Consider the following 22,898-nt stretch of genomic DNA (forward strand, 5'->3'; position numbering starts at 1 on the left):
AAATATAAAATAAAAAATCCATTTTTTTGTTAATATATTGTCCCCCGGAAGGACTAAGGAGCTTATAATTAAACAACTGACTTTTTTTTTTAATACCCCCCCGACCCCTTATCTTCGTGTCAAATTTCAGCCGAATCGGTTAACATCGACCTCGATCCAAAATTTTCATGAGCTCTTGGTCGTGATTTTTTCCCAAAATTTAAATTTTTAATTTTTTAAAATATCTACGTTGCCACTAGAAGCTTGAAATTTTAACTGTAGATGGAGGTCAATGAGACCTATCCGCAGATACTATAAAGTCCCCCCCCCAGCCCCCTCCATTGAATTGTAATTAAGCATTATTTTAAAATTTGCAGCATCCCACAAAAACCGTTCCCCACGGCAAACGGTACAACATCGATTATTAAGCTGGTATTTCAGCCCAAAATGTGATTTCGAGGTAATGTCCCAAAAGGTTGCAAAATTTTGGCTAAAGGGGTTTCTGAAGATCAGAAATCCGAATCGGCAACTACTTTTCGAAAATGTTGTCATTTCATGACGATTTATGATTATATTGATTAGGTTTTCCCAAATATCTCACGCACCCTGTATAGTAGACGAAAGCTCTAAATCCGAGAATTGTAGCTCTCGATGCAGTTCGTAATACGTTTGAAACCATATGTTTACAGTTTTTCATTTATAGATAATATTTTATACACGAAACATAATCGGAAAAATTACGGTAATCGAGATTAAAACCCTGAATCTCCCACGTTCCGTGGTAGATGAAGTTTGCCAATAGAGCAAATGGTTTTCGAGAAAATAATACTTATCTGAAACAATGTAGCGCACAGCACGTTGTAATGGTGTTGTCATCGCGTCTAAATTGGGCGCGATTTTCACATGCATTTTTTCAAATATCTCGAGCAGCGCGTCCGGTAGAAGAAAACCGTATAACACCGTTTAAACCAGTTGGCCATGTTTTTCAAGAAGTTTGATTTACGCATGTGTTCTAGATGAAAACCGTAAATACAAAAATTGCAGCTCTGGGTGTGGTCTACACCTACGTTCTAACCAATCGGCCATATTTTTTACGAATTTTGACCAACTGCTAATAATGTACTCTGGAAATGGACAATTTTCAGAGTCATTAAGATTTTTGTCTATAATGAAAAAACTATGCATATAATCGAAAAAATGGCTGTAATAAAAGTTATAGTCCCGGATCTTGTCCGTCTTTTGGTTCAAGAATTTTGTCGATCGGGTAGATCGTTTTCGCGAAATGAATTTTTTTATGCAGCCCAAAAAGACTAACAAAAAATTTTTCGAAAATTTTAAAAAAATATTTGCCGATGTCCGATTGCGCCTAGCTTCAAGTATTCGGGTGCGGGGGTGGACTTTTACCACCCTGCCAAATTTGAAGTCGATAGCTGCAAATTTGGGACACCTGTTGCATTTTTCAATAAGATTATAGTCGAAACAGCTATTTTCATGACTTAACGGACTGAAATCTACATTAAAACTTCAGGTAACTACTTGCTACTTACAAAAATTAACCTTAGAAAAGCAGATATGCACTTAAAAACCCTCTTTTTGGGACAAATAATTGGTTTCCGCTCTAGATTTCGAACAGATTATAGTTAAAACCTGCTTTTTTATAACTTTCCGGACTCAAATCTACATTAAAACTGCAGATTCTAGTCAAAATCGGCTTATTTTTTGATCCAATACACAGTTACCTTTTGTTGTCAATATGCTTCAAATTATATTCAAAGTTGGCGTCTTCGTGTATTAGAGTAACGCAAACCTTTATAAACCGTTAGATATCGATATAAAACCCCCCTTTCTGAGTCAAATAGTTGCCGATTTCGATAACTTCGTTCGTTAAATATAAAACTTTTTACGAGTAATTGCGATTTCCATTTATATTATTTCAAATAACCTGCGCTCCCTGATTGATGGACAAATAGAAAAATTGTAGCAAAGATATAAGTCGATGAGGTCTATGCGTAAATACCAGAAAAGTCCCCCCAGCCCCCTCCACTTAAATATAATTAATTATTTGTTTTAATTTTGCAACCTCATACAAAAACCGTTCCCGACGACAAACGGTATAACTTGTGGGAATCTTTTTGGTATTCTTTTATAGAGTTAGAACCAAAGTATTTAACGTATAAATCTCAAATTCTCAAAATAAGATATAAAATAAGATATAAAACATTCAAAATTGATCATTGATTTTTAAGCCGATTTTTCCATGTAAAATGAGATTTTAAGGTTATTTCTCAATCTATATTGATCCGATGAAGTTGAAATTTTTATGGAAGATGCACATCAACGTAGTCTATTCGCACATACTACAATGTCGCCTCCAAACCCCCATTTTTGGTTAATATCTTCAATATATTATTTTCATATTTATCATGTTTTTCTTCAAAAATTTTAGATTCTTAATTTTTTTAAATATATACCTTTCTCCGAGAAGATTGAAATTTTTATTGAAGTTAGAGGTCAATGAGGTCTTTTCGCAAATACCATAAAGTCTGCCTCCAGCCCCCCTATCATTAGTTAATATTCTCAATTTATAATTTTCATGGATATCATGATATTCCTCAAAAATTCAAATTTTCATTTTTTTAAAATACTTAGATTGCTATGAAAAGATTTTTTTTTTGAAGATGGAGGTCAATGAGCTCTATCCATAGAAATTATAAAGTCCTTCCCAGCTCCCACCATTTGATTATAAAAAATAATTAATACAATTTTTAAAAAAATTGTAGTCTCCTACAAAAACCGTTTCCGACAAAAAACTATACCACTTGACTAAGATCTTTTGGTATCATTAAATGGAGAAAATACTAAAGTATATAACATAAATTTCAAATTCTTAAAACTATAAATAACGGAAATATAAAATATTTTATATAAAAAATTCGTTTTTTTGTTAATATATTGTCCCCCGGAAGGACTAAGGAGCTTATATATAAACAACTGACTTTTTTTTAATACCCCCCCGACCCCTTATTGGTATTGGTATTGGTATTAAAGGGGGGCGCCCTCGCGGGCGTCCAAGCACTTAGGCCACCAGATGGGCCCGTTGTGCCCCCAGGCCGCTCTAGAGGGCGTCCAGAATGCCGCCCCTCCTGTAGAAGGTCAGCAATTCCTTTAGCCCAATACCGTGCACTGAGTCCGGATCGATCAGGGCCGTTCCGAAGACTCCCAATCTTGCCCATGTCAAGGCAGGGCACTCGGTGAGCAGATGATACGGGGTCTCCTCCCCTTCCATGCACCACCTACACTCCGGGTCATCTCCAATGCCTAGCAAGCAGAGATGCCTCCTAAGCCTGCAATGTCCTGTGTAGGCCCCTGTTAGTGCTCTACACTCCCTCCTGGTCAGTCTAAGCAGCTCCCTGGTCCGAGGAAGGGCGGACCCATCCATCATAAGCCTCGCCTGCCTCATTCCCGGAGCAACTCTCCAGCCCCCCGCGGCCCGGTCTCTCGCCCAGGCTTCGAGAGCTCCCCGCCTCACACACGGTTCGATCCCCAAGCGGGGCTCTGGCCCTATATGCCTATGCGAGGAGCCCTCCCTGGCTAAGGCGTCCGCTGCCTCATTGCCCCGGACACCGGTGTGACCCGGGACCCAGACCAACGTGACCTTTCTCTCCTCAGCCACCCTCCTCAGTACCCCTTTGCACTCCTTTATCAACAAGGAGCGCGTACGCACTGACTTCAGCGCCATGAGTGCAGCCCTACTATCCGAGCAGAAGAAGACTCTCCTGCTTCCGTAGTTGAGCCGAAGCACCTCTCTGGCCGCCATCAATAAAGCGAAAATTTCCGCCTGAAACACAGTGCAGTACTGACCCAGAGGGACCGACAAGCTTGATCCCGTTGTCTCGCAGTACGCTCCAGCTCCGGCCAGATCTCCCATTCTGGACCCGTCCGTGTACCAGACAAGTCCATCCCAGGAGCCGACTCTGCCCTCTCTCCAATCTTCCCTTGATGGAAAGAGAAAGGTCAATTTATCAAAGAAATGTTGAGGTTGCACTCCATCTTCCTTTTCCTAGTGAAGATGACCATCTCCACCTTGCTAGGATTGATAGCCAACTTGCTGTCCAGGCACCATTGTGAGAATCTTGCCAATGCCCCGTTCACGAGCCCCTGCATCCTCCTCACGTCCGTCCCCTGCGTCATTATCACAAGGTCGTCTGCATATGCCTGAGCATAGACCCCGTGTTCTTCCCTCAGAATATGCAATATCTCGTTCACCACCAGGCACCACAGGAACGGGGACAAGACCCCGCCCTGTGGACAACCCCGTGATGAACCGATGGAGACCTGCTCCACACCCAGTCTTGCCTCGACCCTCCTGTCGGTTAGCATGGAGCGGATCCACCTTACAATGGCCGTCCCCACTCCAGTACTCTCCACCGCCCTGCAGATCAAGTACAGGGCCGTGTTATTGAAAGCCCCTTCGATGTCAGCGAACACGCACACCGACAGCCGTCCCGAGCCCATACCCTCCTCCAACCTGGAAGTCAGATGGTGAAGAGCTGAGCCCACAGACCCGCCACTTCGGTACGCATGCTGAGCTGGCTCTAAAGGGGCCTCCAGCTCCACCCAGTCCCTCAGATACCGGTCCACCAGCCTCTCCAGAGTCTTCATAATGAAGCTGGTGAGGCAAACAGGCCGGTACGACTTCGGGTCTGTGTAGTCACTCTTCCCTACCTTGGGAATGAACACTACCCTGCTGTGTCTCCACAGCTCGGGCACGTACCCCCTCGCAATGGAGGCCCTGAATAGGTCCATCAGCGGGCTGGTCAGGAGACCTCCATCCCTTTGCAGCAGAGCCGGAAATACTCCATCCCCGCCCGCCGACTTGAAGGGGCCAAAGCTGTCAATAGCCCACCTCAGCCTACTATGGGTAACCACCCTCCTTGCCGTGGCGTAGTCGCCTCCAAGACGACCCCCGGCTTCAATATTCCCCCCTGTGTCCGGATCAGCGGACCCTGGGAAGTGCGTGTTCAGCAGCTGATGTAGTGTGTCCGCTGGTCCCGCTGTGTAGCCACCGCCGGTCCTGCGGACCACCCCCAGTCTTCCCGCAGGGTCACTTCTGAGTACCCTAAGGAGCCTAGCCGCGTCCGGGGTATTCATTACTCCGTCGCAGTAGCCCCTCCAGGCCCTCCTCCGTGATGCCCGTATCATCGTGTCAAATTTCAAGCGAATCGGTTAACATCGACCTCGATCCAAAATTTTCATGAGCTCTTGGTCGTGATTTTTTCCCAAAATTTAAATTTTTAATTTTTTAAAATATCTACGTTGCCACTAGAAGCTTGAAATTTTAACTGTAGATGGAGGTCAATGAGACCTATCCGCAGATACTATAAAGTCTCCCCCAGCCCCCTCCATTGAATTGTAATTAAGCATTATTTTAAAATTTTCAGCATCCCACAAAAACCGTTCCCCACGGCAAACGGTACAACTTGTGTGAAACTTTTTGGTGTTGTTGGATAGAGGAAGGACGTAGGTATATAACATATAGATCTCAATTTCTCTCAGTTTAAAATCACCGTATTTAAAAATGTTTTTTATATTAGCTAGTTTTTACTTTTAATAATCAATAATTGACAAATTCTGCCTGAACAAATCTAATACACAAATTTTTGTAATATGTCATTCATAAAATTTGTTATTAAAATATTGAGACAATAGAATTTTGAAAATTAACATATTAATATCGCTATCTACAGATTTGCGCAATCCAAAAACAATGGCAACCCCGACCATTCAAATTGAAGATAATTTAAATGGTATGTATATATTATTTTATTATAAAAATACCGTATTTACATTTTTTAATAATAATAATAAAAATAAACACTTGGATAAATTACTCAAAAGAAAATTGATAAAGTATTACAATTTTAATAAAAATATATTATCAACAAAAAAATAATTCAACAAAATAGTTTTAAAAAACATCAACTTAATTCATGTATAAAATATTGAAAAATTATAACCTCATGATTAAACAATAAGTAAATATCATATTAATTGAAAATTAAATAATAACCTACTATAGCACTTTTCTAAATTTTCATTTAAATGTAAATTCAATTAATATAGACACATATATTTTTTCAAAAATTTCTAAATCATAAAAAAATCATAAAAATAATATTACAGATCTTCCACCTATTGATGTAGCAGAAAAAAATAACGACAGGGAAATGAGTGGTAAGTGTAATTAAGAAACCAATAATTAATTTTTTAGATTTAATTAGTAGTAAAATAAAAAAATTGCAAAAATTAAAAGAGTTTATTATTACTAAAATATATATACAATAAAAATTACATTAAATAACTACTAATAAAATTCTTCCCATTACTTTTCGAAATAAATAAGAGATATGACTAGAAACTTTCTACTTCTGGATAACAATTTTTTATGCGAAATAAGTCCAGATATAATGACGTTCTATATACTATATATACTATTTTTTATTTAACGTCTAGATAAAATTGAAGATTTAAAGAAAATTAATAAAGAACAACAAATAGAAATTGAAAAATTAAAAAAAAAGAAAACGAAAAAGTAGAGGGAAGAATTTTTTATAACAGAGGGGAAAGAGGACAACGAAGAGGTGGAACAAGAGCCGGAAGAGGTGGAAGAAGAGCCGGAAGGGGTGGAAGAGGAATGGGAAGGGGTCGAAGAGGAATGGGAAGAAATTACTATTTAAAAAAACTGCAGTTGAATATATTAAATAATATAATAAATAGTTAAAATATTACATGGACTCTTTTATTTATATTACATTTTTACTTCATTAGAAATTAATGCATAATTAAACAATAAGTAATAATTAATTTATTACATTTCAGAAAATTATTTTATATCTATGAAATAATCTTAATAAAATAAAGTAAAAAAAAAACAGTTTAATAAATCTGAAATTAAAAATAAACTGCAAATGCCAAAAAAAATTAACTTTTCTTACAATTATTTAAAATTTTTAATTAAAATTAAAATTACATTATCAGAAACACATTGCCTTTTATCTTAATCGATCTTGTAAAGTTTTGAAATCAACAAATAGTTAGTACAACTGTCAATAATTGGAATTTGAAGGTGGTTTTGGAGATTTTGAGGTACGCTGAAGAAGATGCAATGATTTAAAGTTGTGCCCAACGTTTCGTTTTCGCAGGAAGCCATCTTCAGGGCACTAATTCGTAATAATTGGAATTTGAAGGTGGTTCCGGGGGTTTTAAGGTTCGCTGAAGACGATGCAATGATTTCAAATTTTGTCCAACGTTTCGTTTTAGCAGAAAGCCATCTTCAGAGCATTAATTCGTAATAATTGGAATTTGAAGGTGGTGCCGAGGATTTTGAGGTTCGGTGAAGACGATGCAATGATTTAAAATTGTGTCCGACGTTTCGTTTTAGCAGGAAGCCATCTTCAGAGCACTAATGTGTAATAATTGTAATTTGAAGGTGGTTCCGAAGGTTTTTAGGTGCGCTGAAGACGATGCAATGATTTAAAATTGTGTCCGACGTTTTGTTTTAGCAGGAAGTCATCTTCAGAGCACTAATTTGTAATAATTGTAATTTGAAGGTGGTTCCGGGGGTTTTGAGGTGCGCTGAAGACGATGCAATAATTTAAAATTGTGTCCGACGTTTCGTTTTAGTATAAAGCTATCTTCAGAGCACCGATTCTGAATAATTGGAATTTGAAGGTGGTTTTGGAGATTTTGAGGTACGCTGAAGAAGATGCAATGATTTAAAGTTGTGCCCAACGTTTCGTTTTCGCAGGAAGCCATCTTCAGAGCACTAATTCGTAATAGTTGGAATTTGAAGGTGGTTCTGGGGGTTTTGAGGTTCGCTGAAGACGACGCAATGATTTAAAATTGTGTCCGATGTTTCATTTTAGTATAAAGCCATTTTCAGAGCACTGATTCTCAATAATTTGAATTTGAAGGTGGTTTTGGAGATTTTGAGGTACGCTGAAGGAGATGCAATGATTTAAAATTGTGCCCAACGTTTCGTTTACGTGCAGTTTTATTAATCTTTAATCCTATTGGTCTATGCATGCCGTGGGAGGCTCTTTTCATTATAGATATTCGTTGGAATGACAACGTCAGAAGTGATAACGATATCGAAGGCGGTTATGGGGGTTTTGAGGTGCGCTGAAGACGTTGCAATGATTTAAAATTGTGTCCGACGTTTCGTTTTAGTTTTGTTGTTTGTTTTAGTTTTCGTTTTAGTAGGAAGTCATCTTCTAATAATTGGAATTTGAAGATGGTTCCGGGGGTTTTGAGGTGCGCTAAAGACGATTCAATGATTTAAAATTATGTCCGACGTTACGTTTTAGTAGGAAGCCATCTTCAGAGCATTGATTCCTAATAATTAGAATTTGAAGGTGATTCCGTGAGTTTTAAGGTGCGCTGAAAACGATGCGATGATTTAAAATTGTATCCGACATTTCGTTTTAGTAGTAAGCCATCTTCAGAGCATTGATTCTTAACAATGGGAATTTGAAGGTTGTTCCGGGGGTTTTGAGGTGCGCTGAAGACGATGCAATGATTTCAAATTGTGTCAGATGTTTCGTTTTAGTAAGAAGCCATCTTCAGAACATTGATTCTTAATAATTGGAATTTGAAGGTGGTTCCGGGAGTTTTAAGGTGCGCTGAAGACGATGCGATGATTTAAAATTGTGTCCGACGTTTCGTTTTAGCAGGAAGCCATCTTCAGAGCACTAATGTGTAATAATTGTAATTTGAAGGTGGTTCCGGAGGTTTTTAGGTGCGCTGAAGACGATGCAATAATTTAAAATTGTGTCCGACGTTTCGTTTTAGTATAAAGCTATCTTCAGAGCACCGATTCTCAATAATTGGAATTTGAATTTGCTTTTGGAGATTTTGAGGTACGCTGAAGAAGATGCAATGATTTAAAGTTGTGCCCAACGTTTCGTTTTCGCAGGAAGCCATCTTCAGAGCACTAATTCGTAATAGTTGGAATTTGAAGGTGGTTCTGGGGGTTTTGAGGTTTGCTGAAGACGACGCAATGATTTAAAATTGTGTCCGTCGTTTCGTTTTCGCAGGAAGCCATCTTCAGAGCACTAATTCGTAATAATTGGAATTTGAAGGTGGTTCCGGGGGTTTTAAGGTTCGCTGAAGACGATGCAATCATTTAAAATTTTGTCCAAAGTTTCGCTTTAGCAGAAAACCATCTTCAGAGCACTAATTCGTAATAATTGGAATTTGAAGGTGGTTCCGGGAATTTTGAGGTTCACTGAAGACGATGCAATGATTTAAAATTGTGTCCGACGTTTCGTTTATTGCAGGAAGCCATCTTCAGAGCACTAATTCGTAATAATTGGAATTTAAAGATGGTTCCGAAAGTTTTGAGGTACGCTGAAGACGATGCAATGATTTAAAATTGTGTCTGACGTTTCGTTTTAGTAAGAAGTTATCTTCAGAGCCCTAATTCATAATAATAGGAATTTGAAGGTGAAACCGGTGGTTTTAAGGTGCGGTGAAGACGATGCAATGATTTAAAATTGTGTCCGACGTTTCGTTTTAGTAAGAAGCCATCTTCAGAGCATTAATTCATAATAATAGGAATTTGAAGGTGATTCCGGGGGTTTTAAGGTGCGCTGAAGACGATGCAATAATTTAAAATTATGTCCGACGTTTCGTTTTAGTAGAAAGCTATCTTCAGAGCACTAATTCGTAATAACTGGAATTTGAAGGTGGTTCCGGGGGTTTTGAGGTTCGCTGAAGACGATGCAATGATTTAAAATTGTGTCTGACGTTTCGTTTTAGTAAGAAGCCATCTTCAGAGCCCCAATTCATAATAATAGGAATTTGCAGGTGATTCCCTGGGTTTTAATGTGCGCTGAAGACGATGCAATGATTTAAAATTGTGACCGACCTTTCGAAGCCATCTTCAGAGCACTAATTCGTAATAATTGGAATTTGAAAATGGTTCCGGGGGTTTTGAGGTGCGCTGAAGACGATGCAATGATTTAAAATTGTGTCCGACGTTTCGTTTTAGTAGGAAGCCATCTTCAGAGCATTGATTCTTAATAATTCGAATTTGAAGATGGTTCCGGGGGTTTTGAGATTCGCTGAAGACGATGCAATAATTTAAAATTTTGTCCAACGTTTCGTTTTCGCAGAAAGCCATCTTCAGAGCACTAATTCGTAATAATTGGAATTTGAAGGTGGTTCCGGGGGTTTTAGGGTTCGCTGAAGACGATGCAATCATTTAAAATTTTGTCCAACGTTTCGCTTTAGCAGAAAACCATCTTCAGAGCACTAATTCGTAATAATTGGAATTTGAAGGTGGTTCCGGGGATTTTGAGGTTCGCTGAAGTCGATGCAATGATTTAAAATTGTGTCCGACGTTTCGTTTTAGTAGGAAGCCATCTTCAGAGCATTGATTCTTTATAATTCGAATTTGAAGATGGTTCCGGGGGTTTTGAGATTCGCTGAAGACGATGCAATAATTTAAAATTTTGTCCAACGTTTCGTTTTCGCAGAAAGCCATCTTCAGAGCACTAATTCGTATTAATTGGAATTTGAAGGTGGTTCCGGGGGTTTTGAGGTTCGCTGAAGACGATGCAATGATTTCAAATTTTGTCCGACGTTTCGTTTTAGTATAAAGCTATCTTCAGAGCACCGATTCTCAATAATTGGAATTTGAAGGTGGTTTTGGAAATTTTGAGGTACGCTGAAGAAGATGCAATGATTTAAAGTTGTGCCCAACGTTTCGTTTTCGCAGGAAGCCATCTTCAGGGCAGTAATTCGTAATAGTTGGAATTTGAAGGTGGTTCTGGGGGTTTTGAGGTTCGCTGAAGACGACGCAATGATTTAAAATTGTGTCCGACGTTTCGTTTTCGCAGGAAGCCATCTTCAGAGCACTAATTCGTAATAATTGGAATTTGAAGGTGGTTCCGGGGGTTTTAGGGTTCGCTGAAGACGATGCAATCATTTAAAATTTTATCCAACGTTTCGCTTTAGCAGAAAACCATCTTCAGAGCACTAATTCGTAATAATTGGAATTTGAAGGTGGTTCCGGGGATTTTGAGGATCGCTGAAGTCGATGCAATGATTTAAAATTGTGTCCGACGTTTCGTTTTAGTAGGAAGCCATCTTCAGAGCATTGATTCTTAACAATTCGAATTTGAAGATGGTTCCGGGGGTTTTGAGATTCGCTGAAGACGATGCAATAATTTAAAATTTTGTCCAACGTTTCGTTTTCGCAGAAAGCCATCTTCAGAGCACTAATTCGTAATAATTGGAATTTGAAGGTGGTTCCGGGGGTTTTGAGGTTCGCTGAAGACGATGCAATGATTTAAAATTTTGTCCAACGTTTCGTTTTCGCAGAAAGCCATCTTCAGAGCACTAATTCGTAATAATTGGAATTTGAATGTGGTTCCGGGGGTTTTGAGGTTCGCTGAAGACGATGCAATCATTTAAAATTTTGTCCAACGTTTCGCTTTAGCAGAAAACCATCTTCAGAGCACTAATTTGTAATAATTGTAATTTGAAGGTGGTTCCGGGGGTTTTGAGGTGCGCTGAAGACGATGCAATAATTTAAAATTGTGTCCGACGTTTCGTTTTAGTATAAAGCTATCTTCAGAGCACCGATTCTCAATAATTGGAATTTGAAGGTGGTTTTGGAGATTTTGAGGTACGCTGAAGAAGATGCAATGATTTAAAGTTGTGCCCAACGTTTCGTTTTCGCAGGAAGCCATCTTCAGAGCACTAATTCGTAATAGTTGGAATTTGAAGGTGGTTCTGGGGGTTTTGAGGTTTGCTGAAGACGACGCAATGATTTAAAATTGTGTCCGTCGTTTCGTTTTCGCAGGAAGCCATCTTCAGAGCACTAATTCGTAATAATTGGAATTTGAAGGTGGTTCCGGGGGTTTTAAGGTTCGCTGAAGACGATGCAATCATTTAAAATTTTGTCCAAAGTTTCGCTTTAGCAGAAAACCATCTTCAGAGCACTAATTCGTAATAATTGGAATTTGAAGGTGGTTCCGGGGGTTTTAGGGTTCGCTGAAGACGATGCAATCATTTAAAATTTTGTCCAACGTTTCGCTTTAGCAGAAAACCATCTTCAGAGCACTAATTCGTAATAATTGGAATTTGAAGGTGGTTCCGGGGATTTTGAGGTTCGCTGAAGTCGATGCAATGATTTAAAATTGTGTCCGACGTTTCGTTTTAGTAGGAAGCCATCTTGAGAGCATTGATTCTTAATAATTCGAATTTGAAGATGGTTCCGGGGGTTTTGAGATTCGCTGAAGACGATGCAATAATTTAAAATTTTGTCCAACGTTTCGTTTTCGCAGAAAGCCATCTTCAGAGCACTAATTCGTATTAATTGGAATTTTAAGGTGGTTCCGGGGGTTTTGAGGTTCGCTGAAGACGATGCAATGATTTCAAATTTTGTCCGACGTTTCGTTTTAGTATAAAGCTATCTTCAGAGCACCGATTCTCAATAATTGGAATTTGAAGGTGGTTTTGGAGATTTTGAGGTACGCTGAAGAAGATGCAATGATTTAAAGTTGTGCCCAACGTTTCGTTTTCGCAGGAAGCCATCTTCAGAGCACTAATTCGTAATAGTTGGAATTTGAAGGTGGTTCTGGGGGTTTTGAGGTTTGCTGAAGACGACGCAATGATTTAAAATTGTGTCCGACGTTTCGTTTTCGCAGGAAGCCATCTTCAGAGCACTAATTCGTAATAATTGGAATTTGAAGGTGGTTCCGGGGGTTTTAGGGTTCGCTGAAGACGATGCAATCATTTAAAATTTTGTCCAACGTTTCGCTTAAGCAGAAAACCATCTTCAGAGCACTAATTCGTAATAATTGGAATTTGAAGGTGGTTCCGGGGATTTTGAGGATCGCTGAAGTCGATGCAATGATTTAAAATTGTGTCCGACGTTTCGTTTTAGTAGGAAGCCATCTTCAGAGCATTGATTCTTAATAATTCGAATTTGAATATGGTTCCGGGGGTTTTGAGATTCGCTGAAGACGATGAAATAATTTAAAATTTTGTCCAACGTTTCGTTTTCGCAGAAAGCCATCTTCAGAGCACTAATTCGTAATAATTGGAATTTGAAGGTGGTTCCGGGGGTTTTGAGGTTCGCTGAAGACGATGCAATGATTTAAAATTTTGTCCGACGTTTCGTTTACGCAGGAAGCCATCTTCATGGCACTAATTCGTAATAATTGGAATTTGAAGGTGGTTCCGGGGATTTTGAGGTTCGCTGAAGTCGATGCAATGATTTAAAATTGTGTCCGACGTTTCGTTTTAGTAACAAGCCATCTTCAGAGCATTAATTCATAATAATAGGAATTTGAAGGTGGTTCCGGGGGTTTTGAGGTTCGCTGAAGACGATGCAATGATTTAAAATTGTGTCCGACGTTTCTTTTATGCAGGAAGCCATCTTCAGAGCACTAATTCGTAATAATTTAAATTTAAAGATGGTTCCGAGAGTGTTGAGGTACGCTGAAGACGATGCAATGATTTAAAATTGTGTCTGACGTTTCGTTTTAGTAAGAAGCTATCTTCAGAGCCCCAATTCATAATAATAGGAATTTGCAGGTGATTCCGGGGGTTTTAATGTGCGCTGAATACGATGCAATGATTTAAAATTGTGTCCGACGTTTCGTTTTAGTAGGAAGCCATCTTCAGAGCACTAATTCGTAACAATTGGAATTTGAAGGTGGTTCCTGGGGTTTTGAGGTTCGCTGAAGACGATGCAATAATTTAAAATTTTGTCCAACGTTTCGTTTTCGCAGAAAGCCATCTTCAGAGCACTAATTCGTAATAATTGAAATTTGAAGGTGGTTCCGGGGGTTTTGAGGTTCGCTGAAGACGATGCAATGATTTAAAATTGTGTCCGACGTTTCGTTTTAGTAAGAAGCTATCTTCAGAGCACTAATTCGTTATAATTGGAATTTGAAGGTGGTTCCGGGGGTTTTGAGGTTCGCTGAAGACGATGCAATGATTTAAAATTATGTCCAACGTTTCGTTTTCGCAGGAAGTCATCTTCAGGGCACTAATTCGTAATAATTCGAATTTGAAGGTGGTTCCAGGGGTTTTGAGGTTCGCTGAAGACGATGCAATGATTTAAAATTTTGTCCGACGTTTCGTTTTCGCAGGAAGCCATCTTCAGAGCACTAATTCGTAATAATTAGAATTTGAAGGTGGTTCCGGGGGTTTTGAGGTACGCTGAAGACGATGCAATGATTTAAAATTGTGTCTGACGTTTCGTTTTAGTAAGAAGCCATCTTCAGAGCCCTAATTCATAATAATAGGAATTTGAAGGTGATTACGGAGGTTTTAAGGTGCGCTGAAGACGATGCAATGATTTAAACTTGTGTCCGACGTTTCGTTTTAGTAAGAAGCTATCTTCAGAGCATTAATTCATAATAATAGGAATTTGAAGGTGATTCCGGGGGTTTTAAGGTGCGCTGAAGACGATGCAATGATTTAAAATTATGTCCGACGAAGCTATCTTCAGAGCACTAATTCGTAATAATTGGAATTTGAAAGTAGTTCCGGGGTTTTTGAGGTTCGCTGAAGACGATGCAATGATTTAAAATTGTGTGTGACGTTTCGTTTTAGTAAGAAGCCATCTTCAGAGCCCCAATTCATAATAATAGGAATTTGCAGGTGATTCCGGGGGTTTTAATGTGCGCTGAATACGATGCAATGATTTAAAATTGTGTCCGACGTTTCGTTTTAGTAGGAAGCCATCTTCAGAGCACTAATTCGTAATAATTGGAATTTGAAGGTGGTTCCTGGGGTTTTGAGGTTCGCTGAATACGATGCAATAATTTAAAATTTTGTCCAAAGTTTCGTTTTCGCAGAAAGCTATCTTCAGAGCACTAATTCGTAATAATTGGAATTTGAAGATGGTTCCGGGGGTCTTGAGGTGCGCTGAAGACGATGCAACGATTTAAAATTGTGTCCGACGTTTCGTTTTAGTAGGAAGCCATCTTCAGAGCACTAATTCGTAATAATTGGAATTTGAAGGTGGTTCCTGGGGTTTTGAGGTTCGCTGAAGACGATGCAATAATTTAAAATTTTGTCCAACGTTTCGTTTTAGGAGGAAGCCATCTTCAGAGCGCTAATTCGTAATAATTGAAATTTGAAGATGGTTCCGGGGGTTTTGAGGTGCGCTGAGGACGATGCAATGATTTAAAATTGTGTCCGACGTTTCGTTTTAGTAGGAAGCCATCTTCAGAGCACTAATTCGTAATAATTGGAATTTAAAGATGGTTCCGAAAGTTTTGAGGTACGCTGAAGACGATGCAATGATTTAAAATTGTGTCTGAGGTTTCGTTTTAGTAAGAAGCCATCTTCAGAGCCCTAATTCATAATAATAGGAATTTGAAGGTGAAACCGGTGGTTTTAAGGTGCGGTGAAGACGATGCAATGATTTAAAATTGTGTCCGACGTTTCGTTTTAGTAAGAAGCCATCTTCAGAGCATTAATTCATAATAATAGGAATTTGAAGGTGGTTCCGGGGGTTTTAAGGTTCGCTGAAGACGATGCAATCATTTAAAATTTTGTCCAAAGTTTCGCTTTAGCAGGAAACCATCTTCAGGGCACTAATTCGTAATAATTGGAATTTGAAGGTGGTTCCGGGGATTTTGAGGTTCGCTGAAGTCGATGCAATGATTTAAAATTGTGTCCGACGTTTCGTTTTAGTAAGAAGCCATCTTCAGAGCATTAATTCATAATAATAGGAATTTGAAGGTGGTTCCGGGGGTTTTGAGGTTCGCTGAAGACGATGCAATGATTTAAAATTGTGTCCGACGTTTCGTTTATGCAGGAAGCCATCTTCAGAGCACTAATTCGTAATAATTGGAATTTAAAGATGGTTCCGAGAGTGTTGAGGTACGCTGAAGACGATGCAATGATTTAAAATTGTGTCTGACGTTTCGTTTTAGTAAGAAGCCATCTTCAGAGCCCCAATTCATAATAATAGGAATTTGCAGGTGATTCCGGGGGTTTTAATGTGCGCTGAATACGATGCAATGATTTAAAATTGTGTCCGACATTTCGTTTTAGTAGGAAGCCATCTTCAGAGCACTAACTCGTAATAATTGGAATTTGAAGATGGTTCCGGGGGTCTTGAGGTGCGCTGAAGACGATGCAATTATTTAAAGTTGTGTCCGACGTTTCGTTTTAGTAGGAAGCCATCTTCAGAGCACTAATTCGTAATAATTGGAATTTGAAGGTGGTTCCTGGGGTTTTGAGGTTCGCTGAAGACGATGCAATGATTTAAAATTTTATCCGACGTTTTTGTTTTAGGAGGAAGCCATCTTCAGAGCGCTAATTCGTAATAATTGAAATTTGAAGATGGTTCCGGGGGTTTTTGAGGTGCGCTGAGGGCGATGCAATGATTTAAAATTGTGTCCGACGTTTCGTTTTAGTAGGAAGCCATCTTCAGGGCATTGATTCCTAATAATTCGAATTTGAAGATGGTTCCGGGGTGAATGAGATTCGCTGAAGACGATGCAATAATTTAAAATTTTGTCCAACATTTCGTTTTCGCAGAAAGCCATCTTCAGAGCACTAATTCGTAATAATTGGAATTTTAAGGTGGTTCTGGGGGTTCTGAGGTTCGCTGAAGACGGATGCAATGGTTTCAAATTTTGTCCAACGTTTCGTTTTCGCAGGAAGCCATCTTCAGAGCATTAATTCCTAATAATAGGAATTTGAAAGTGGTTCCGGGGGTTTTGAGGTTCGCTGAAGACGATGCAATCATTTAAAATTTTGTCCAACATTTCATTTTCGCAGGAAGCCATCTTCAGAGCACTAATTCGTAATAAATGTAATTTGAAGATGGTTCCGGGGGTTTTGAGGTTCGCTGAAGACGATGCAATGATTTAAAATTTTATCCGACGTTTTTGTTTTAGGAGGAAGCCATCTTCAGAGCGCTAATTCGTAATAATTGAAATTTGAAGATGGTTCCGGGGGTTTTTGAGGTGCGCTGAGGGCGATGCAATGATTTAAAATTGTGTCCGATGTTTCGTTTTAGTAGGAAGCCATCTTCAGGGCATTGATTCCTAATAATTCGAATTTGAAGATGGTTCCGGGGTGATTGAGATTCGCTGAAGACGATGCAATAATTTAAAATTTTGTCCAACATTTCGTTTTCGCAGAAAGCCATCTTCAGAGCACTAATTCGTAATAATTGGAATTTTAAGGTGGTTCCGGGGGTTCTGAGGTTCGCTGAAGACGGATGCAATGGTTTCAAATTTTGTCCAACGTTTCGTTTTCGCAGGAAGCCATCTTCAGAGCATTAATTCCTAATAATAGGAATTTGAAAGTGGTTCCGGGGGTCTTGAGGTGCGCTGAAGACGATGCAATTATTTAAAATTTTGTCCAACGTTTCGTTTTCGCAGAAAGCCATCTTCAGAGCACTAATTCGTAATAATTGGAATTTGAAGATGATTCCGCGGGTTTTGAGGTGCGCTGAAGACGATGCAATGATTTAAAATTTTATCCGACGTTTTTGTTTTAGGAGGAAGCCATCTTCAGAGCGCTAATTCGTAATAATTGAAATTTGAAGATGGTTCCGGGGGTTTTTGAGGTGCGCTGAGGGCGATGCAATGATTTAAAATTGTGTCCGACGTTTCGTTTTAGTAGGAAGTCATCTTCAGGGCATTGATTCCTAATAATTCGAATTTGAAGATGGTTCCGGGGTGATTGAGATTCGCTGAAGACGATGCAATAATTTAAAATTTTGTCCAACATTTCGTTTTCGCAGAAAGCCATCTTCAGAGCACTAATTCGTAATAATTGGAATTTTAAGGTGGTTCCGGGGGTTCTGAGGTTCGCTGAAGACGGATGCAATGGTTTCAAATTTTGTCCAACGTTTCGTTTTCGCAGGAAGCCATCTTCAGAGCATTAATTCCTAATAATAGGAATTTGAAAGTGGTTCCGGGGGTTTTGAGGTTCGCTGAAGACGATGCAATCATTTAAAATTTTGTCCAACATTTCATTTTCGCAGGAAGCCATCTTCAGAGCACTAATTCGTAATAAATGTAATTTGAAGATGGTTCCGGGGGTTTTGAGGTTCGCTGAAGACGATGCAATGATTTCAAATTTTGTCCAACGTTTCGTTTTCGCAGGAAGCCATCTTCAGAGCACTAATTCGTAATAATTGGAATTTGAAGGTGGTTCCGGGGGTTTTAAGGTTCGCTCAAGACGATGCAATGATTTAAAATTATGTCCAACGTTTCGTTTTCGCAGGAAGCCATCTTCAGGGCACTAATTCGTAATAATTGGAATTTGAAGGTGGTTCCAGGGGTTTTGAGGTACGCTGAAGACGATGCAATGATTTAAAATTGTGTCTGACGTTTCGTTTTAGTAAGAAGCCATCTTCAGAGCCCTAATTCATAATAATAGGAATTTGAAGGTGATTACGGAGGTTTTAAGGTGCGCTGAAGACGATGCAATGATTTAAAATTGTGTCCGACGTTTTGTTTTAGCAGGAAGCCATCTTCAGAGCACTAATTCGTAATAATTGGAATTTGAAGATGGTTCCGGGGGTCTTGAGGTGCGCTGAAGACGATGCAATGATTTAAAATTGTGTCCGACGTTTCGTTTTAGTAGGAAGCCATCTTCAGAGCACTAATTCGTAATAATTGGAATTTGAAGGTGGTTTCTGGGGTTTTGAGGTTCGCTGAAGACGATGCAATAATTTAAAATTTTGTCCAACGTTTCGTTTTCGCAGAAAGCCATCTTCAGAGCACTAATTCGTAATAATTGGAATTTGAAGATGATTCCGCGGGTTTTGAGGTGCGCTGAAGATGATGCAATGATTTAAAATTTTATCCGACGTTTCGTTTTAGGAGGAAGCCATCTTCAGAGCGCTAATTCGTAATAATTGAAATTTGAAGATGGTTCCGGGGGTTTTTGAGGTTCGCTGAAGACGATGCAATGATTTAAAATTGTGTCCGACGTTTCGTTTTAGTAGGAAGCCATCTTCAGAGCGCTAATTCGTAATAATTCAAATTTGAAGATGGTTCCGGGGGTTTTGAGGTGCGCTGAGGACGATGCAATGATTTAAAATTTTGTCCAACGTTTCGTTTTCGCAGGAAGCCATCTTCAGAGCACTAATTCGTAATAATTGAACTTTGAAGGTGGTTCCGGGGGTTTTGAGGTTCGCTGAAGACGATGCAATGATTTAAAATTTTGTCCGACGTTTTGTTTACGCAGGAAGCCATCTTCAGAGCACTAATTCGTAATAATTGGAATTTGAAGGTGGTTCTGGGGGTTTTGAGGTTCGCTGAAGACGATGCAATGATTTAAAATTATGTCCAACGTTTCGTTTTCGCAGGAAGCCATCTTCAGAGCACTAATTCGTAATAATTGGAATTTGAAGGTGGTTCCAGGAGTTTTGAGGTTCGCTGAAGACGATGCAATGATTTAAAATTTTTTCCGACGTTTCGTTTTCGCAGGAAGCCATCTTCAGAGCACTAATTCGTAATAATTGGAATTTGAAGGTGGTTCCGGGGGTTTTAAGGTTCGCTGAAGGCGAAGCAATCATTTGAAATTTTGTCCAACTTTTCGTTTTAGCAGAAAACCATCTTCAGAGCACTAATTCGTAATAATTGGAATTTGAAATTGGTTCCGGGGATTTTGAGGTTCGCTGAAGACGATGCAATGATTTAAAATTGTGTCTGACGTTTCGTTTTAGTAAGAAGCCATCTTCAGAGCCCTAATTCATAATAATAGGAATTTGAAGGTGATTCCGAAGGTTTTAAGGTGCGCTGAAGACGATGCAATGATTTAAAATTGTGTCCGACGTTTCGTTTTAGTAAGAAGCCATCTTCAGAGCATTAATTCATAATAATAGGAATTTAAAGGTGGTTCCGGGGGTTTTGAGGTTCGCTGAAGACGATGCAATGATTTCAAATTTTGTCCAACGTTTCGTTTTCGCAGGAAGCCATCTTCAGAGCGCTAATTCGTAATAATTGGAATTTGAAGGTGGTTCCGGGGGTTTTAAGGTTCGCTCAAGACGATGCAATCATTTAAAATTTTGTCCAACGTTTCGCTTTAGCAGAAAACCATCTTCAGAGCACTAATTCGTAGTAATTGGAATTTGAAGGTGGTTCCGGGGATTTTGAGGTTCGCTGAAGTCGATGCAATGATTTAAAATTGTGTCCGACGTTTCGTTTTAGTAAGAAGCCATCTTCAGGGCATTAATTCATAATAGTAGGAATTTGAAGGTGGTTGCGAGGGTTTTGAGGTTCTCTGAAGGCGATGCAATGATTTGAAATTATGTCCGATGTTTCGTTTTAGTAAGAAGCCATCTTCAGAGCATTAATTCATAATAATAGGAATTTGAAGGTTGTTCCGGGGGTTTTGAGGTTCGCTGAAGACGATGCAATCATTTAAAATTTTGTCCAACGTTTCGTTTTCGCAGGAAGCCATCCTCAGAGCACTAATTCGTAATAATTGGAATTTGAAGGTGGTTCCAGGGGTTTTAAGGTTCGCTGAAGACGATGCAATGATTTAAAATTGTGTCCGACGTTTCGTTTTAGTAAGAAGCTATCTTCAGAGCATTAATTCATAATAATAGGAATTTGACGGTGGTTCCGGGGGTTTTGAGGTTCGCTGAAGACGATGCAATAATTTAAAATTTTGTCCAACGTTTCGTATTCGCAGGAAGCCATCTTCAGAGCACTAATTCGTAATAATAGGAATTTGGAGGTGATTCCGTAGGTTTTAAGATGCGCTGAAGACGATGCAATGATTTAAAATTGTGTCCGACGTTTCGTTTTAGTAAGAAGCCATCTTCAGAGCATTAATTCATAATAATAGGAATTTGAAGGTGGTTCCGGGGGTTTTGAGGTTCGCTGAAGACGATGCAATCATTTAAAATTTTGTCCAACATTTCATTTTCGCAGGAAGCCATCTTCAGAGCACTAATTCGTAATAAATGTAATTTGAAGGTGGTTCCGGGGGTTTTGAGGTTCGCTGAAGACGATGCAATGATTTCAAATTTTGTCCAACGTTTCGTTTTCGCAGGAAGCCATCTTCAGAGCACTAATTCGTAATAATTGGAATTTGAAGGTAGTTCCGGGGGTTTTGAGGTTCGCTGAAGACGATGCAATGATTTAAAATTTTGTCCAACGTTTCGTTTTAGCAGAAATCCATCTTCAGAGCACTAATTCGTAATAATTGAAATTTGAAGGTGGTTCCGGGGGTTTTGAGGTTCGCTGAAGTCGATGCAATGATTTAAAATTGTGTCCAACGTTTCGTTTTCGCAGAAAGCTATCTTCAGAGCACTAATTCGTAATAATTGGAATTTGAAGATGGTTCCGGGGGTCTTGAGGTGCGCTGAAGACGATGCAATGATTTAAAATTGTGTCCGACGTTTCGTTTTAGTAGGAAGCCATCTTCAGAGCACTAATTCGTAATAATTGGAATTTGAAGGTGGTTCCTGGGGTTTTGAGGTTCGCTGAAAACGATGCAATGATTTAAAATTGTGTCCACGTTTCGTTTTAGTAGGAAGCCATCTTCAGAGCGCTAATTCGTAATAATTCAAATTTGAAGATGGTTCCGGGGGTTTTGAGGTGCGCTGAGGACGATGCAATGATTTAAAATTGTGTCCTACGTTTCGTTTTAGTAGGAAGCCATCTTCAGGGCATTGATTCTTAATAATTCGAATTTGAAGATGGTTCCGGGGGTTTTGAGATTCGCTGAAGACGATGCAATAATTTAAAATTTTGTCCAACGTTTCGTTTTCGCAGAAAGTTATCTTCAGAGCACTAATTCGTAATAATTGGAATTTGAAGGTGGTTCCGGGGGTTTTGAGGTTCGCTGAAGACGATGCAATGGTTTCAAATTTTGTCCAACGTTTCGTTTTCGCAGGAAGCCATCTTCAGAGCACTAATTCGTAATAATTGAACTTTGAAGGTGGTTCCGGGGGTTTTGAGGTTCGCTGAAGATGATGCAATGATTTAAAATTTTGTCCGACGTTTCGTTTACGCAGGAAGCCATCTTCAGAGCACTAATTCGTAATAATTGGAATTTGAAGGTGGTTCCGGGGGTTTTGAGGTTCGCTGAAGACGATGCAATGATTTCAAATTTTGTCCAACGTTTCGTTGTAGCAGAAATCCATCTTCAGAGCATTAATTCGTAATAATTGGAATTTGAAGGTGGTGCCGAGGATTTTGATTTTCGCTGAAGACGATGCAATGATTTAAAATTGTGTCCGACGTTTCGTTTTAGCAGGAAGCCATCTTCAGAGAACTAATGTGTAATAATTGTAATTTGAAGGTGGTTCCGAAGGTTTTTAGGTGCGCTGAAGACGATGCAATAATTTAAAATTGTGTCCGACGTTTCGTTTTAGTATAAAGCTATCTTCAGAGCACCGATTCTGAATAATTGGAATTTGAAGGTGGTTTTGCAGATTTTGAGGTACGCTGAAGAAGATGCAATGATTTAAAATTGTGTCCGACGTTTTGTTTTAGCAGGAAGTCATCTTCAGAGCACTAATTTGTAATAATTGTAATTTGAAGGTGGTTCCGGGGGTTTTGAGGTGCGCTGAAGACGATGCAATAATTTAAAATTGTGTCCGACGTTTCGTTTTAGTATAAAGCTATCTTCAGAGCACCGATTCTGAATAATTGGAATTTGAAGGTGGTTTTGCAGATTTTGAGGTACGCTGAAGAAGATGCAATGATTTAAAGTTGTGCCCAACGTTTCGTTTTCGCAGGAAGCCATCTTCAGAGCACTAATTCGTAATAGTTGAAATTTGAAGGTGGTTCTGGGGGTTTTGAGGTTCGCTGAAGACGACGCAATGATTTAAAATTGTGTCCGACGTTTCGTTTTAGTATAAAGCCATTTTCAGAGCACTGATTCTCAATAATTTGAATTTGAAG

General features: G+C 39.2%; 1 long non-coding RNA gene across 4 annotated transcripts in view; it reads left to right on the forward strand.

Moving 5' to 3' along the window:
• LOC132707562 (uncharacterized) overlaps window positions 1-6,716 on the forward strand; it is a 44,954-nt gene extending 38,238 nt beyond the window's left edge. For 2 of the 4 annotated variants that reach the window (XR_009619747.1, XR_009619748.1), the window contains 3 exons: window positions 5,421-5,503; window positions 5,727-5,786; window positions 6,163-6,716. This is a non-coding gene — a long non-coding RNA (uncharacterized LOC132707562). The remainder of the gene's footprint in view (window positions 1-5,420; window positions 5,504-5,726; window positions 5,787-6,162) is intronic. The other 2 variants (XR_009619750.1, XR_009619749.1) reach the window with 2 other exon arrangements.
• The last annotated feature ends 16,182 nt before the right edge of the window (window positions 6,717-22,898 follow it).

The sequence above is a fragment of the Cylas formicarius genome, unplaced genomic scaffold (genome assembly GCF_029955315.1).
Source record: "Cylas formicarius isolate icCylForm1 unplaced genomic scaffold, icCylForm1.1 PGA_scaffold_10__41_contigs__length_53128322, whole genome shotgun sequence".
Classification (NCBI taxonomy): Eukaryota; Metazoa; Arthropoda; class Insecta; order Coleoptera; family Brentidae; genus Cylas; species Cylas formicarius.